Here is a 6,000-nt window from a genome sequence, read left to right on the forward strand (position 1 = left end):
GCGGGGTCTAGCGGCCCTGTGGGCGGGGCCACCTGAAGCAGTCGGAGTGGGCGGGGTCTAGCAGCCCGTGTGGGCGGGGCGGAGGTGAGCCGGGCCGAGTGGGCAAGGCGGGTTGACCACCCTGCGCTCTTTCGCTACTGCTGGAGCGCTCCCGGCTCCGCGAGGACCTGGACCCTGCGAGGCGTTCGTAGCTGGCGTTGCTGTTCTGCGTGGACTGGGGGCCCCCGAGGGCGGTCAGTCCTCTGAGGTCCTAGATCCCTCTAGTGCCCCGCAAGGTGCTGGCCCCGCAAGCCCTGAGTCTCACACTCTGCGTGGACGCTTCCCCGGAGCTGCCTTTTGGGGACTGCGGGAAGAGAGGGCCACGTCCCGCAGGTGTATTGATTTCCCTGTTTGACCCTTCCTCGTGCACCCCTCTCATTGACCCCAAAGATCTGAAGGAACCCCAAGGCCCAGACTCATAGGTGGAGAAAGGGGGCTGCCGCTTGCAGTTTTGGAAGCTCCTGATATATCAAAAATTAATAAATGCCAAGATCTGGTTACAGAAATGGCAGTACGTTTTTAAACTTCCCGTTAAGAACGACCTTTAACTCAATGCAATTTAACCGTGCTGTTTACAAGATCGTTACTAGATTTAGAAAACCAAGGTGAGCTGAGGGGTTGTGGAGGTAACCGGCTGTTCCTTTTCAGCGCTCGGAGTCTGAGCTGGTGGTGGCTCCTTGTTTTGTCTCCACCCCAGCCCCAGCCCAGACCCTGAGGATCCAGAACAGGCTTCTCTCAGCAGGAACCACCGCTTAGCATCTGAGACATCCACCCAAAAGTGGGAAGTCTTGCTCTGGTTTAAAAAAACTTCTATCTGGGTGCAAGTGCATCTTTTATGGGCTGTTAAAACATGAGGCATCTAAACTTCTTTTGTGATAATGTTCACTGGGAAATATACACAAAGAAGGCAATGTGTGGCCCAGACGGGAACTCCCCAAGTATGAGATGTCACCGGACTTAGAACAGAAACTACCACTTGGACTCTGGGACAGTGTTATCGGATTTTGCGAGCTATAAAACACATCACACTTGGAAACGAAAAGGTTATATGTTCTTGGATATTGTGGGAAATATACATCAGCCCTAGGTTTCAGGCAGAGAAAGCAGCCTCCTCCTATCTTAAATTTCTAGCATTTGGCTGACAACATTTACCAACTGTGTTTCATTTGCTATAAGTGAGATGCCCTCATGACGTTATAATTACTGTAAATTGCTTATAATTACTCTTATGTATTAGGCTGTTCAAGTATGTCTATTGGTTTTCACTTAAACTTGAAAATTGCTGCCTTAACTTTGCGGGTCACCTTTTGTCTCAGAACTTCCTTCTGTGCTTCCTGATGAATGGGGTCATTTCACCCTCTGCTGCAAGGCAGTCAACTGAGGAGCTGGAAAGAGAGCAGAGGCTTAACCTTTCACACCCCACAGCTCAGCAGTGTGGTTCAGAGCCAGGAAAGACAGAGATTAACAAACTACCATAAAACCAGCAAGTATCTCAGATGGCCTGATTTGATTGCCAAGGTGGGAATTTAAGCCAAGGACAAGATTTATAATAGTATGCAAATCTTCAAGCAGATATTTGGTCATATTGAACTATCCTTTGTGGAATAATTTCCTGGTTAGGACCATCCTGCTCCTTTAGAAGTCTTTGAGAATGGTCAGTTCTTGGTCTGCACCAACATTAAGAGGACTGCGGTTCAGCTTGGCCCATAGATGTGTGGCAGGTGTTTGTTGAACAAAGGAGCAAGTGGGTATTGACTATCTGCTCTGTGCCAGGCACTCTGCTGGGGGCTGTAGGGGTGCCCAGTGAACTGGCTTGACCCAAGCCTTTAATATGTGTGCGGGAGGTCGAATGAGGACCGCAATGAAAGCAGCAGCAGAGGTACAGTCAAAGGTGCTATGGGTGTAAAAAGGTGGGAACACTCACAAGGCCATTTGTATCAGACTCTTGAGAAATGTTTGTTGGTTTCACACAAAGCTGGAAACTCACAGTCTTAGAGGTTTTGAAGCTTCCATGATGTTCAGAGCGAAGGAAAGTGAATCAATAGAAAGAAATGATTCAGGAGAAGCTGAGAAGTAGGCACCTTGCTTGACAGTTCTCTACTTGCTGAGAAAGCTAAGCAGCAGCTCTCCAACTGCCCGGAATGCCGGCCCGGGGACGAGCTGGCCAGGCCTCGCTGGAAATGAGCACTGTGCCTCCCCAGGGGCAGGCAACCAAGGTTTCCTCTTTTAGCTCCTGCTTCAGTTTAAATAATCAAAAATCTTGTTTATGTTCACAAAACTTGTAAGACGCATTTGCAGATGCCAAAGGCGGTAAGATTTTGAAAGCCACACTCCAAGTAGGCTGTTCTTTTGAAGTTTCTGCCCTCTTTTGAACCTACTGTGGTGCCTGCTGATGGGCACTCTGCCAAGATGGGTGCTCTGGGATGTTCAAGAGAATTCTACTGTTTTGTGATAAAAGAGGTCCTTGCCGGTAACAAGAGTTTTGGGCAAATTCCCATATAAAACACCAGGAGAGAGCATGGGGCTTCAAGCGTTCTTATTCTGAAAGAGCAAATGTGAACTGAAAACTCGTTTACCTTTCTGTAACTTTCTTCCCATCCAGGCAGCACTATCTTCTCCAGCACGCCCAGCTCGTTTCTGCTGTAGAGTTTTTCACTAGCCATTCCCTCTTCCTAGAATGTTCTCCTCCAACTCCCACAGCATTCCCGTAATTTGGATATCAGGCCTTCCCTAACCACTTGACCCCAAGTAGTGTTTTAGGCTTCTCTATCTGTTTTAATTCTAATAGGGCTTATCACTAGCTATGGCAGCCTGAATAATGGCTCCCCAAGAACATCCAGGTCCTATGTCTCGGAACATGTGAACATTCCTTTGTATGGCGAAAGTGATCAAGGTAAGGATTTTGAGAGGAGGGTGTTATCTTGGATTGTCTGGATGGGCTGGATATATTCACAAATGTCCTTATAAGAGGGACACAGGAGAAGTCAGAGGAGAAGGCTCTGTGATGACAGAAGCAGAGACTGGAGTGATGCACTTTGAAGACAAAAGAAGAGGCCACAAGCCAAGGAATACAGGATGCCACTAGAGGCTGGAAAAGGCAAGTGTGTGGATTCTGCCTGGAAGGAACTAGCCCTGCTGATACCTTGATTTCAGCCCTGTGAGACTCATTTCAGACTTTCCAGAACTGTAAGAGGATAAATACGTGTTGTTTTAAGCCACTAAGTGTATACGAATTTGTTACAGTAGCAGTGGAAAACTAAAACACTAGCCAATTTTTTTCTCTTTCATTTCTTCATTGATTGTCTCTTCCCACCCCCACCCCACTGTTAGAATGCAAGTGTCTCAAAGGCAAGGATGTTTCCTGTCTAATTCACTGCAGGTTGCTCGGGGCCTGGCAGAGAGTAACTGCTCAAGAATTAAGAGGATGACTCATGATGTGGACAAGATGCTCCTCATTTCACAGGAAACAACTACGTCAGTGGTTTGCATTCTCCAGCTTTCAAAAAACCATAAAATACACCACTGCAAAACAAATTCTGGGTCTGAAGTCCTTGAGGGGAATGTACAAATTTTAGTTAGATTCAACAGATATCAAAAGGTAACAAAGCATTGGCATAAATAGATTTTGAGGAAAAGCTGTGAGCTTTCTAGCAGAGTGCCTTGCAGAGTAAACATCCAGTCACTCTTTTATGAGTTTACTGAAAATGTTAGTGCTCAAAAAAAGGTAAATACTTATCAAATTTATAAAAACACAAATGATGGATCTAAAGTATAGTGGCTTATTACCTCTCGTATAAACCTTTCTAGGAATAAGAGTTAAATACAACCTGTATTAATAGACCACAAACTCTATATGAGCACGAAACATTCAGCAGATTTCATAAAATACACGTGAAAACCAATTTTGTCACTTCAACCATATTTGAACCACTTTTGCTTTTCAGCTTTGTTCTGTTTAGAAAGCTCAAATCTTAATCCATCTTCTCTGTTGCTCGTGCGTTATTAACAAGTACTCTGAAAATGTTATTTTGTTTTGTTGTGGAGTTGACATTTCATCCAGCAACACTTTGATCGCCGTTGTTGTGTCTTGTGTCAGTGGATGCTTAAGTTTATCATGATGAGTTCAGAGCTGGAGCTGCTGAAAGGGCTCGCACTACCAACTGATAGTTTAGCTGGGTATAGAAACCATACCTCTCTTGTACATTTTTCATATCTTTATCTCTTTGCGTGTGATGCATTCTGGATAATCTTGCTCTGAATCACTCATTCTTTCTTTGGCTATGTCAAATTCCTGTGTAACCTGTCCACTGAGTTTTAAATTTCAACATGATTTTTCATTTCTATACATTCTATTTGGTTCTTTTTCAACTCTCAGTTTCTTTCTTTCTTTCTTTTTTAAAAACAGCATTACTGAAATATAATTCACATCCCATACAATGTACCTATTTAAAGTGTACGATTTAGTGGTTTTTCGTTTATTAATAAAATTGTGCAACCAACACTAGGATCAACTTTAAAACATTTTCATCACCCAAAAAGAAATCCTGTACCCCTTAGGTTTGCTCCCCATTTTCCCCCAGCCCTCTTCCCTAGTCCTTTACAACCACTAAATCTGCTTTCTGTCTCTGTAGGTTTGCCTGCTCTGAACATTTCATATAAATGGAATCATACAATATGTGGTCTTTTGCAATTGAGTTTCTTTCACATAGTAGAGTGTTTTCAAGGTTCAACCATGATATAGTATGTATCAGTACTTTATTCCTTTTTATTGCTGAATAATATTCCATTGTATGGATATACCACTTTTTTAATCCATTCTTCTATTCATGGACATTTGCATTGTTTCCACTTTTTGGCAATTGCGAATAATACTGCTGTGAATATTTGAGTATAAGTTTTTGTGTGGACATATATTTTCATTTCTCTTAGGTACATGCCTAGGAGTGGATTTGCTGGGTCATATGGTCATTCTATGCTCAACATTTTTAAGAATTGCCAAACTGTTTTTCTAAGTGACTGCATCGTTCTGCATTTCTACCAACAATGTATGAAGGTTCCAATTTTTCTGTATCTTTGCTCACACTTGTTATTGTCTATCTTTTTGATTATAGCCATCCTATTGGGTGTGAATTGCTATCTCATTGTGATTTTGATTTGCATTTCCCTAGTAGCTCATGATGTTGTGCAACGTTTCATGAACTGATTGTATATCATCTTTGGAGAAATGTCTATTCAGATCCTTGGCCCATTTTAAAATTGTGTTATTTTATCTTCTTATTGAGTTGTCAGAGTTCTTTATATATTCTGGATGCAAGTCCCTTATCAGATACATGATTTACAAATGTAATATTTTCTCCCATTCTGTGGGTTGTCCTTTCACTTCTTTGATGGTGTGCTCTGAAGCACAACAATTTTAAGTCCCATTTGTCTATTTTTTTCTCTTGTTGCTTGCAATTTTGGTGTCATATCTAAGAAACCATTGCCTAACTCAAGTTCATGGACATTTACCCCTGTTTTTGTCTAAGAGTTTTATAGTTTTAGCTCTTACATTTAGGTCTATAATTCATTTTGAGTTAATTTTTGGATATGGTGTAAAAAAGGGGTCCAACCTCATCCTTCAGCCTGTGGATATCTAGTTGTTCTAGCACCATTTGTTGAAAAGATGATTCTTTCGCCCATTGAATTGTCTTGGCACCCTTGTCAGAAATCAATTGACCATAAATGTAAGCATTTATTTCTGGACTTTCAATTCTATTCAGTTGATCTATATGCCTCTACTACCACTACACTGGCATACTGTATTGACTACTGTAGCTTCGTAGTAAGTTTTGAAATTGGGAACTGTGAGCCCTCCAAATTAGTTCATCCTTTTCAAGATTGTTTTGGCTACTCTTGGTGCCTTGTGTTTCCATATCAATTTTAGGATTTGCCTGTTAATTTATACAGGAAAGGCATCTGGGA

This window comes from Equus asinus, chromosome 14, assembly GCF_041296235.1.
Source record: "Equus asinus isolate D_3611 breed Donkey chromosome 14, EquAss-T2T_v2, whole genome shotgun sequence".
Taxonomy (NCBI): domain Eukaryota; kingdom Metazoa; phylum Chordata; class Mammalia; order Perissodactyla; family Equidae; genus Equus; species Equus asinus.